Genomic DNA, 13,449 nt, shown 5'->3' on the forward strand with positions numbered 1-13,449 from the left:
AGCATGGTGAAGAGTGCGTTCAGGAAGAGCCAGTCACAAACTATATTCCCCAACCAATAAAGAATCCATCCTGAAGAGGTTCTCATTAGCTTCTTACAACACTTTAAAATGATTATTGGTTGGTTTGGTTTTGGGTTTTTTGAAAGTCATTATGGTTCATATTTCTGTGTAAGGGAAGCTCTATCTCAATCCTGTTTAGGTATAATTTTACATTGCAAGATAAGATAATTATAATGAAAACAGCCACTATTAATGGTTTTACTGGGTGAAAAGGCTGACTAATTTACAAAGCCATTAATTCATTCCCTTGTACATTTCCATTTGGCATCATTGCTTTCAGATTATTTCCTTTTCACTGAACAGCTTTAAAAAAAAATATTATTCCCTGGTACATTTTCTGTTGGTTGGAATGTCTCTTTTCCCTTTCTGTGGACTGATAGAAATCCATAAACTGACATTTTAAAATAACTTTTAGCTTTTTAAGCAACTATAATACAATTTTATATTGCCTTCTGACCAAGGTTTCTAAGTGTGATTATCATCTAAAGTAAAATAACTTACTTCCTATGCACTTCTAAAATGGCCCAATTCAAGTTTAATAGAGGATGTTAATGTGCAGATTTTTAAAATGAGACCAATCAGTGAGTGGGTTCAGACAAAGCGCATTAGTTTAAAAAGTGAGCAACTTGTTTCCTGAGTATCCCTTCCAACCTTTAAAAAAAAAAAAAAAGTAGAAATTACACTGTCCTAAAATGTCTGATCTTAGTCCAGTCTTTAAGGATTTTCACATCACCCATGAATAAAAAAACACTGAAAAAATTTCAGTTCCATTTTTTAATAATAGGTAACCTGATTGCATTATGTATCTGAGGATCATTTAATAGATAAGAGAATGAAAATTAATTTAAACCTTAATGATCCAGAGAAAGTATAATGTCAGCTGAAAATAACCCACTATTATTGTGTGCTAGGAGTAAAATTGATTCTGTATACTTACTTATCCAATAAATTCTATATTCATCCTGGTATTGATCCAAATTTACTACTAAAACCAGGAACACTGAATTAAAATTTTATGGTAACAGATTTCTGTGCTATATGCTTTTTCTGTGTTGGAAGCTGTCAAGGTGCTTCGGGAGGATGGGAAATGCAGTGGAATACCCCTATGCCATGAATCAAAACAGCACACTCCTGCAAACTCTTGAAGGACAAACCCATTTAATTTCTTCACAATGAGCTGGACCACTGAGAATGACAGACAAAACCCTCTACATGATTACTTTTATTTGACAGCTCTTTTATTTGTATACTCAAAAGACTCTAGGCATGGACCAAGACCCAACTGCAGTAGCAGCTGTTCATCAAAACCAGAAATATACTGTTATTTCTCCTAGTCAGCTTGCCATCTAGATAGAAGATGAGACATAATACAAAGAATGCACATGGGGCAATAGCAAAAGGCAGTGAACTCGGCATGTCAGTTAAATAACTAATGTGTTATTTTTCACTCTACATCAAGAACAAGCAAAGTGTTTGAGTCATGATAAGGTAGTTTGATGGATGGCAACAAGGTGCTTTTTTCCTCAACATGGGAGGTACAGCATGGGACATGAATGAATATACCACAAAAACTTAAAAAGTGAACAACTGAAAATTATATCATTCTTCAGTGAAGGGCAATAGATACCTCATTAGAGGACGACAGACTGATTAGGGCCTTGAACAGGAATACACATTTCTCACATTCAAAACGATCAGGTTTTTTCAACGAATTTTTGCTAAATAGGAGCAGCCCAAAACTTTATTTGTAAAAGACAAGGGAAAAGGATGTTGCAAAAAATCAAGATGGCCTGGATAATTTTAGCTGAATGTATGGATAAAATAAGGTATTACCTAGAAAGTAGCTACTGAATTTATATGTGATTTGTATGTGAGGACATACACCAATATAATAGAAAAATGCCAAATGCTCTGCAGTCCTAACCGACAAGTAATGCCCGAGGAAGGTGGTAATAAGGAGAGATTTGGGTGGAAAAAATTAAGACCTCTTATATAACAGTTCTGAATTTGAATTGATGATGCAGTGGCAAGATGGGAGTGGCAGATGTGTGATTCACACTCCTATAGGCAACAGTTGAGATGCAAAGGATGAGAAATAAACTTTACAAAACCAAAAAGATCCAGGACAGAGCTGTGTGACACCCCACAAAACATCTAGAGGGGGAACTCGTGTAATACATGCTGTAGGAGAGATTACAAATAGATCCAGGAGGAAAGGCTGCAGAAGGCCAGGGGATTGAAGTCATCGCAGGCTGAAGAGGATGCAGAGTTCTTAATGTGCCAGGCATTTGCATGAAAGCATTCATTGAAGACTTTGGCAAGGGTAGTTTCAAAAAACTACAAGACATGTTTGCTGGATTAGCAAGAGTTTATCACTGAATGAGAACAGAGAAACCCTGCTATACAAGCTTGAAGATGATACCTATGATATACTCAAGACATCTACTTCTCTTACTTCTTCAGACGCGATGTATTGGGAGGGGGAAAGGAACCTAGGAGGAGGAAGAGGTTAAGGAAAATCAGAAGGAAAACAAGAAAAGTAAAAATGAGATATCAGTAGCTAATGTGGGTTGATCATGGTGTGCTGAAAGAAGAAAAACAAATTAGATAAGAGTTTCTTATACACATCGTAATAGGGCCTGTTCAGGGAATGGAAGAAACCTCAAAGGACAGGAACACCCAGGTTATGTTTCTCAGTATTCCCCTGGAAGAAATTAAGATCCTCTGCAGAGAGAGAAACAGAGAGGAGGGATTTTGAACATTTAAACAGTAAACTGGGTTATAAACATGAATACAACTAACATGGAGAAGTTCAGCTGGGAATCTGGCAAGCCCAGAGCCTGCATTGACAGATGTGAACCAGGAGAGAATTTCCACAGAGATGTTTTGCGTCCCGAGCTAGGAAACCTCCAAACCCAGAGCTGCCAACTGAGAAGACAAGAGAGGCAAAAAAGATGAAAAGGAGTAAACTCAAGGAAATTCACAGCTTCTGAAAAAACATGGAAGGCAGAGGTGTTCTGAGGAGCCATTGATACTGATGATGGGTGGCTGGTGCAAAGGAGGGCCCAGGGGTGATGGTGAAAGAGAACAAGGGACAACTGGGAGTGGAGAACTGAATTGGTACCAACTCCCTTTTCCCTGCCCAACTACAGCAACATAAGCAAGGATCCTGTCTTAATCTTGCACATGCACAATATTAATGAAGCTTTCCAAAAGGAAAAGGAAAAAAAGGGGAAGGGGAATGGGGGAAAGAGAAAGGGAAGGGGAAAATGCAGTAAAATAAGGGAGCTAAACAGAGATAAACAAGCCTGGTTATTTTGCCAGTTTTCAAGTTAATGAGATTAGAATAAAAAGCCCCAATTACAAGCCAAATGGCCTAATATCTTCCCTAATACCCTTTTTATAGACGTACAGTTTAACAATAAATCACTGCAGTTAGCCTGAGATATTCAATATTGCAGCATTTGTGTGATTTTCCTCTCTGTATGCACAAAGGTAGTTTTCTTTCTTTTATTTCTCTTGTTTGGAGTATTCTCTAAACATACTGTTAATAGTACTATCATCCAGTTTGCCCCTTCAGACATACATACGTATGTAGATGCCTTGAATACATTGCCAGATCCTTGGCCAGGTACAATTCTGCTTAATGCTGTTACTGGAGGGAGAATGGCTGTGACAGAGGGAAATGCTGCTAAAATAACCAGTCATACCCTCTTCAGCCTGTAATCCTAAGGGGGTCAGATACACTCTGCTTCACACTGCTGACTCTCAACTGTATAGACCTTTTGTGGCACTGAGTCTGGTTAAAATTATTTTGACATTAGTTTTATCAGACACCATGCTTTTTTGTGCTTATTTCAGTTTTATATTTTTTCTTAATTTCATGGCTTTTTATTAGTAAATCCTGAGATAAAGTGATTTCAAATCTATATATATGTACACATACATGGGAAAAAATCCATGGAAATTTGTCTTGATAAATTAAATAAACCTTTCTCTTTGTTTCTCTCTTAAAGTTAGCTACCAGAATCTTAAAAAGGTATGGGTAATTTTATCTTTTTATAGACAAAATCTTAGATGAGTTTTATGGCTGTTCTTCAATCTCATCTTCTCCCAAGGACTCGGATAATGAGGGGTGGCAGTACATGTATGCATCTTATCTTATGTATCTATCCTCGCCCCAAAAGAACTATTTCCCTTATTGCATATGTGTGTGTGTGTGTGTCCCATTTCTCAGGCACTAGACAGTTTAGATTTACTTTAAACAAGGGTGTATTCATCTGAGATCTTATTTCCTGGAAGTTCAGGCTTTGCAGCTGAGTCCTGATGAGATGAGATCTGGAATATTTTTTTAGTTCCCATTACAGATCTACATGAATTTAAAAGAAGAGTGGCCGCATCGGAAGTACTATAGGTACCTTCTTAAATGAGCTGAATCCCCCTGTGAAGTACCAAATTCCCTCTGCTAAGCATCATGGCTACCTTATCTCACCTATACCAGAACAAGGTACAAGTGAAATAAAATTAACAAGCTCATGACATCATAACATCCATCAAAGATATCTTTGCAGTGTCCATGTCATACTTAGCCCTGCAGTCAGACTGATTAATAAAATTTGAGGCCTTATCTTCTTCTCCTTAGTAACCTTTCTAAAAATAGGAAAAAAAGTGTAACAAACCTCAAAATGAATAGATCATTTAAATTGCTATGCTGTGGAAATGCCAAATACCCAAACAGAGATATGAAGTTTATATGGTGTTGGAAATTTTCATCCCAGCCCAATGAATGGCAGGCACAGGCTTTTTTTAAAAAACCACCTTCCCCTGGCAATTTGCCCTGTACCCAAACAACACCAACTGCCTCATCCCCCTCTACAAGAAATTCAATACTTTGGAACTCATCCTGTGGCTATGTTGGAGTTCTTTATGGACTAAGACTTTTGATATCTGTTATATATTCATAGTGTTTGTTTATACGGTATTTTATAGTCATAAAAGAGAATGCGTGTACTGTGGCAGGGTTGCCAAATTTTACTCTGACGGCCACTGCGCTGCAGTGTGATCCATAACTCACTTCTGGAAGAAGCTTAAAATGAGAGAAAACAAATTCCTGTAGCTTAGTGGAATGTTTCCTAAGAATAGAATTTTATGAGACTAGAAATTCAAATTGCACATTTTTTAACTGCTATTTAAATTTCCAAGTCATTCATCACATATGTTATTTAGAAAGTCCACAAGACATAATTTAAAATAGTTATAAAGAGCAATTCTCTTATTTTTCATTAAGTTTCATGTAATTCTTTAATCTTTCCTCCAAAAATCTGCTCCACCGGTCAGAAGCAGTATTTCTTGGAGACAAGAAATGTCATACTTTCAAGAAAGAAGAGTTGGGATGTTGCTGTCAAAACCAAACACCTGCTAGTGGTGCAGCACTGAGTTAGACTGGGCTTGACTTCATGAGTGGTATAATTCTGGTGCTCAATGATATGACAAAAAGACCCAAGCCTGAAATACAAGGATTGTTAATTGATTTTCTGTGCTTTTAAGAAGCGCCTCTCAAAGAAAATGGCCTGCCACTTGCAGGAATAGATTCCTTTTATAGCTACCCCTCACCCTTTTGCAACTAAATCCATAAAGGGTGAGGTACAATGAATTAATTTTCAGGATCCTCTAAATGTGGTAGTTGGATATACAGAACGCATGGGAGCTCAGTATTGCAAATCCTAGGTATCAGGTTTTCAAGCACTTTGTTCAACATGTGAGGAGGGTCGGACACAGAGCACCGTCACCAGGTTGGTGTGTCTTTGTGACTGTAACACAGTGAGGATCCATTTGGCACTGAGGTCCAGTTACAACTTGGGAGCCATACTAAAAACCTTGAATGATAAGAGAAGATAATACACATACTCTCAAGGATTACAATTATGAAGAGGAATTTGATTAAACTAGCTAGTATCATGTGCTGCACAGTGCTGTGGTAATAGTGGTTTCACCTAATTCTCCTTTGAACCAAGGTGTCCATCAATGTTTTTGCAGCTTATGTAAGAAATGAGCTTCTAAGACTAATTTGTGGGACAGCAGTAACCTGGGTTTGTATTCAAGACATAAGGTATTAGCCTCCACCACTCTACCTCCTTCCTCCCCACACACTTTTTCTTCATCTTAGTGATAAAAAGCCTGAAGCTTGGCATCAGTCAGGACTAAAGCAATAAGCCAGAGCCCTGGTCAGTCCTACATGGTTACAGGTAACAGCTAACCACAGAGAAACAAATACCCCAGAAAATCCCAAGCATTTGAAACGTAACTGTGATTATGGGTCTGTGATTACAGAGAAACTGGCACATGAAAAGGCAGGAGCTGTTATTTAGCATAGAGCGGCCCAGGATAAGGCTTTGAACAGTGCATATATTCTTTTCATTCACCTGCAGGTGACAAGCTAACAAGTCAACACCGCTGTGAGGACTTCCAGCAGGTCAAACCACAAAACCCTTCCTGTTTAATATCTCTGAGTGTGTTTCTCATCTGCAGAGCCACCAGGGGCCTTGCTGCAATTAGAAGCAGAGGTGTCTGCACAGCGGTGAGACAAAAACGCATAGCTAAGGCCTGGACATACAGTTTTTCTTAGCAAGAAACACATGCACTTCTTACTTTGCTCCTCACCTGTGAAACAGTGTGACATAGTACAGATAAAAGGAAGATGGTAGTTAAGAGGAATAGTTTTCTGTGAATGCCAGAATGAGGACCCTTGTCAATAGTTGTGTGTGTGTAAATAATTGATCAACCTATGCTTTTCTTATTAACGGGTAAGAAGCCACACTATGTACACCTGCAGTTAATACTAACCAGTTGCAGGCTTTCAGCATATCAGAAAGTCTGGTCCCAGGAGATGTGCACAGCAATTTGAATTTCAGAGTTAACACCAGCGATTTATGGGCTAATTTATACACAAGGTGGTAGGCAAAAGAAATCTCAGTTGTCCTTAGATACTTCACAAGAAAGCTGCTCTGAGCTGATGCTGTTGAAGAAAGCTTTCACAACTGGTGGAGCAATGCAGAAGTCTGGTTTCATTTTACTTACAAATGGTGTATATCAGAGGAAATTCATGCCAAGAAGGACTTACATGGTTGTGCCATTAGCATATGGAAGATTCAGATCAAGTCCAGCAATGAAACCAGTGTGAAAGTATCTGCTAGATTCAGTTATTAGTAACCTGCAAATCGGCAATCGATTGAAAAATTTCTTTGCACTGCAGAGAAAACAAACTAAATATAGGCGTTATTGTTTGGCTTCAGTTTAAAAATAAATAAGGAGAAAATTTAAAACCAAGAGAGCTACTTAAATGCAGGTTATATAAAACATGCAAAGGTAATGAAAAATTTAAGTGAGGTCTTAAATATCAGCAACTCTTTTCTTCCACCTTCATTACAGAAGAGCAAGCTCACTCAGAAGCAAAACACATTTAATGTAGCCATATGGTCTTAAGGATAAGAAACACAATGCTCTAAAGATGTCCATGTGAAGATTCTGAAAAGCTGTTGGAAAAACGTCTAATTCTTATCAGAGTGTCATTGGGCTTCATTACTAAAAGAAAAGCTGCAAATGCTTCTCCTTCTCTTATAAAATAATCTTAAAATCAAATAAATTACTTGTAATGTCTGTATTTTCTTACTGTTTCATTTAACATATTTAATTTTAAAATGCTTCAGGCATACTGCTGGCTCAGTGTATAGTAGGGGTTTTGAAGACTCAAGCAGCTAGCACCCAGATTTCTAATAATAGAAATTAAAGATTTTCAGTGATAGGAAAACTTTGTTTTATTAGAATATATTGTGTTCCCCTACATTTTCCTTGTTGTTATTCCTTGTCTTCAAGCATGGGCTGTTTCAAACAAAATATTTGATCGTGATAACAATAGTTTAATTTTAGACTCCACAGTTAAAAAAAAAAAAAAGGAGGGACTCAATACATTCATCTAATTCATATCACATAATACCCTCCCTTGAAGAACTGCTTTTATGTAGATTTCTGCCAACTTCACCATTGAAAACCTACTTTTAAATTCCTGTCAGGTGCTTTCTGCTTGAAGGGCTCCAGTGTGTGGGTGGCTGTTTTCCTTGTATGTGCCACGATGAGTCTCCTCCTCAGAGAGCTGGGGGAGGAGAGCGGGGGGAGTGTTTTTCCTCTTTTCATTTCACACCACATTTGTAAAATGAGAGACAAAATGTCCTACCTCCTGAAAAAACCTGTCCTGGAAAATTTTAATGTTCCAGAATAAAACTATCAATCTAGCTTACATGCTCGTATTTAATACCATATACCTCACCTGCTATTAATTGTCTACAAATCTGTAATCTGGACCTGCTTATGCGTTTCCTTCTTCTAGGTAAGCTGAAGAATGCAATTTGCTCTTATCTACCTGGAGATCACAAGGCAATATTCTCTGACTTTGGCTTTAAACGGGATAGGAAAGACTCTGCATTTTAAAGAACCAGGTGAAAAACAGGGAGTTTGTAAAAACAGATCACATGCAATTTTCTAAATAATAAATGTTGTTGCATTTTTATTTGTTTTATCTTAGCTTCATGACAGATTAAATGTCCTGGGAACATGCTATATAAATTCCACTTGGCAGAAGTTTGTCTAATAACATACCCTTTAAGGGAAGAAAACTTACTCTATAGATGTGCAATGGAAGATGTCCAGTTGGAGATTTTTAAAAATTTCCCTTGAGAGCCGAGGGACCAGCGAGCCCCACTTCAAGTCTGCGAGCTGTTCACAGGCTCTGAGTGGGGAGTTGCATTGGGGTGTCCCACCAGTGGCAAGGGCGCAACCATCCTCCTCTGAAGTTTCAGGAGTAGCCCTGTGCTCCTTTTGTGCTGAATAAGGTTACGACATGCCTCCATCTGCCACTGCTCCTCTGATGCTCGCCAGGTCATTGTGTTTAATTTGATTAGCCTTTAGTCAGAGAGCCTAACACTTTTAATTTGTTTCATGCATAGCAGTTGCTGAAAGAATTAGGTTTGTTGCATGATGTGGGATATAAACTATAATAATATCAACTTAGAATGACACTTTCTTCTGGCTTACACTATTAGAAAAAGTACTTGTGTCACACTAAATGCATAACATTACTGTTTCCAACATTTTTTTAACACTATCTTAATGAATGCTTTCCTGCATGTGTTTTCTATCATGGTGACATCTTATGTTTCAAGCTAACAAGTTAATGGTGCAGAAGAAAAATGAGTCTTAAAAATGTCAAACACAAAGAGGTGAAAATCCCATACTTTGTCAGTTCTTCTGATTCACAAACCAAAGCTGTCCCAAGTTAACTGTGCTGCCACCTTTACTTCTGCTGACTGAACAGTGGGGATTTGTTCGTCAGAAGAGATACTGTTGAGACCTGGCTGGGTGTGAAGAGCTGTTAGCACAGCAGAGGGTAAACACACGGTTCCCTTCTGCTCATAACAGCTCAGAGGTGAATTTTGGGTCATTGGTTTTGAAACATGGAGGCTTTGAACATCACCATAGGTGACTGACTGCTGCTGCCAAAGAAGAGTAGTCTACATAGGCCAGCTCATCTGAGTCTCCTTCCTACTGCATTTCACCCTACTGCTGTGTTTGTCGATCCAACTGGCTCCTTCTCCAGCCACCTCACAGCTGGAGGGCTGGAGGCTGCTTGCAGCATCTTCCTTCTTCCTCTGTCCCACAGTTTAGTCTGCCCTCCTGGTTTTACCAAGCAGTGTCTACTCTAAGCCAGGCCTTACTTATTTATGTTTTAAGTCCAGAACTGATTTAAAGTCTGGTCCAACTGTGCAATTTGCTATTTGTTTGTGGCATGCTTTTGAATGCCTAGCTTACTCATGAAAATCAAGAGAAACATGATTTCTCTTTTCTCTAATCTGCACTGAAAAGATGTTGAAAACCTCACTGGGGCAGCAATGTGTGTACTTTCTTATAGTTGGCTGGAGAGTTGGAGACATTCTCCTCCTAATTAAGGAACATAAATTCTGCTACCTTAATTACAGCAAGGAGTAAACTACACCAACGCAAGAACCTTCATACTGATATAGCTGTGTCCACTTGAGGGATTCCTTTAATGTCATTAGGCAAAGAAGGAAAAAAAAATCACACCCTCTGACAAAACATGCTGGTGCAAAATCCTTCTTGAAATGGAGCCTCAGGCTCATTATTCCCAAACAGTCACCTCTGGCTCTCTTTGTGCCCCTGCCTGATGCAAACCTGATTTTAACTGAAGTCTGCCTCTGTATTTGTGGCACTGATGCTCTGGGAAGGATTTTTCATTTATTCTTCCCAGCCAGAAAGATGACGACAATCCTCTGTTAGGGATTTTGACACCTGCCTTCCTTTTTTCTCCTTCTTTATTTTACCTGCTCATACATTGCAATATTATTGCTGTAATAGTATGATGTTGTGCCTCAGTATGTTTTGAGATTTATCTGAAAAGTGAGTTATGGGGTAAATTGTATTTTGTAAGAGTTTTCTTTGGCCATTATTAATTGATGATACAGTCTTTCTTTTACAAGATACTTTTCCTCCCTTTCTATTTTCTGAATAGTCTGTTCAGATAAAGTATATGAAAAGTAAGGAGAGAAAATACAGGCTGTAATGGCAGTGAGTGAGAAATTCAGCTCATGGTTCTTAGTTCAGAGAACAAGCAGCCAGTCTGATGATGAAGATGATGGGTCATCCACCGTGCTTCTTCCTCATCTTCCTCAGAAAACAAGTCCATTCTTTCCCATAAGCGTGAGCATACATGAACACTCACAGAAAATCAGCTGAGAACATGACCTGAAGGTCCTCCTGTTTGGAAATTAGTAGCACCCACCCTATAGCTCCTCTGCAAAGATGCCTCCCCCAGCTCTGCAACCCCCTCTCCAATTCTGTCACCCAGCTGTGGTGCTCTCATGCACCTCCACAAAGCATAATCCAAAAGTAGACTTCTCCTTCATTAGTGTTTTGGGGTTAATGTTGAGAAGACTAGTCAGCAACCCCCTAAGCATTGTCCTTTATAAAACAAAGCCAGCACTTTGCAAGGGGTAGTCTAGTCAAGGCTTCTTCTGTAGAAGGATTAATTGTGTCTCACTGGGAAGAAATCAAAATGGCAGTTCTTCATGCAGCATGACTATCAAGGCAAAAGGAGGACAGTGACAGCATAACCTGGCACACAGAAAAATGCATGGAAGTGGGCTCTTCGGGGTTTGTCAAACTGAATTTTAGAAGGTTTAATCTACCTTCTTTGTTATTGCTGTTCAGGAGGATCTAAGATGATATTCATCATAAGGCAAAGGTTCATGCTGAGACATAATGTAGAGCAATAAAAGTGTTACTCACTAGGGCTATTTGAACCTTTTTGAATGTGGAAGCTTCTTTAAAATACATATTCCCTATTGAGATGAAGTAATCTCTTCCAGTAAATTACTCGCATTACTGGTTTTGAAGTTACATTCACAATGAGTCTCTGAAGAGATATTTGTTTGAATATGTGGTTTTCTAACTAAGTGCTGTTCCATATTTCTGGAAATATGCTGAACACAATATTTATTTCAGTAAAAAAACAATCTTCTATATTTCAAGGCAATTCAGAGGTATTGTATGTAGCTATACTTATTTTAAAGGAATATTTCACCTGATGTTTCAAATATTAGGCATTATGCTAATAGATAGCCATCAGAATTAAACTTGTTATGGGGACTGGGCAGGTTGGCTTAAGTCTGCCTACGACATTAATCTTTTTCCTCTTCTGTAAGCTCTGGAGCTGACCATCATCCAACACAGCAAATACACTGGTGGACATTAGGTGTGATTAGACCCAGCAGTTTCTATATTACTGTGTAAGACAGCTGTGGTACCAGCCAGAGGTTTATAGTTCCTCAGTTTGATCCTGCCTTGGAAAGCATAAACAGAACAGAAACCTCTTATAAGTCTTGCTAGAGACTCCCGTGGCAAGGGGGTGTTGCCCAGGTGAGTTGAGTTATATAGAGCTGCACGTCTGCTTCATCTCTCCAGCTTTCCTAACCTGTGACAGAGTAGAGCCAAACCCGGATTTTCACTGTCATCTGTGGTTCTTCTCCTATGTGAAGGGGTAAGGGGAGCTGGATAATCAGCAGTTACTATATTTTACAAAGCTCAGGTGGAGTCAAATTCCCTTGTCCTTTGGATTTTCCCAGGCTGACAAGGAAGAAGACATAGCATATTCAGACCTTCAGATGTGCTTTCTTGCCTTGAATACAAGCAGAGTTTATGTAAACCAGGTTTAGTTTTATATATTTTGATAAATATGCACATATACATACATGCATATATATATGTGTATGTATATACATATATATGTATATGCATGTGTGTATATATCTCCTTCTGAATTCCTCTTCCCCTGCAGTGCAACAAGCAGAGAGCAGGGGATCTGCTAAATAGTGCTAAATAGCTGCAACAGATACAATATCTACTCAAGGTGCTTCTAGCTGAGGCAATGTGAAGGGTGTACTCACCTCTGCAAGTAACATTTACTTTATGTTACCCACAATTGCATGTGTGTCTTAAACACTGCTGGTCTGAAATAAGTGGCTAAGTTCAGATAACATGTTTCAAATTAAATATCAAATATTATTTTATTTCTCCCCCGGAAGGCACAGAATGCTTGCCCTGATATGCAACACGTTTCAAGGCACAAATTACATGCAGACCACCTGGACAGGTAATACAAGTATTCCTGCTGAAGGTCTGATTTAAGTGTATATTTGTTATTTCAGTTCTGAGATGTTTGTTTGCCATCATGAACCTTAACTAAACCTTTGCTCTGGATATCGCTCTGCTGTTTTCTGATTGGTTCCCCTTTTTACAGCAACAGATCTTTGAAACAAAGTCTATCGACCAGCCATTTAGATTAAAAGCAAGTTAATACTAAATGTTCCTGTATGCCCAGACCATGTTACTTGCACATACTCGTAGCCGTGATAAACAAGTCCACCTCTTGGTGTGTATAAATGTAAACATATAAAACATGTATTTATGCACATCTTGAGATGTGAAATACTGAAAATACTGTAAGAACAGTGAAACTGGAAAATAAGATTTTACCCAGGGATCATAGGATATCATGCTCTCGCAGTGTCCATGTGTTGATAAAGTGTGTAATATTTAAGGCTAAGAGAGTAGTTACAAACTTGCCTAACAAAGATTATCGGCAGGGTATTTAGTTCTACAACTAATGAGACTTATGGCTATAAATCAGTGCTCTTTAAATGCTGCCTTATTTCTTATAGGTCTCACACATCCTTTTCCTGGGTGATCTCAAAACACATTAAAAAAGCTGGTGTATTCTAATTAGCCAGGATCGACCACTGGAATATATTTCAATTTGGTAGA

This window comes from Phalacrocorax carbo, chromosome 4 (genome assembly GCF_963921805.1).
Source record: "Phalacrocorax carbo chromosome 4, bPhaCar2.1, whole genome shotgun sequence".
In the NCBI taxonomy this organism is placed as follows: domain Eukaryota; kingdom Metazoa; phylum Chordata; class Aves; order Suliformes; family Phalacrocoracidae; genus Phalacrocorax; species Phalacrocorax carbo.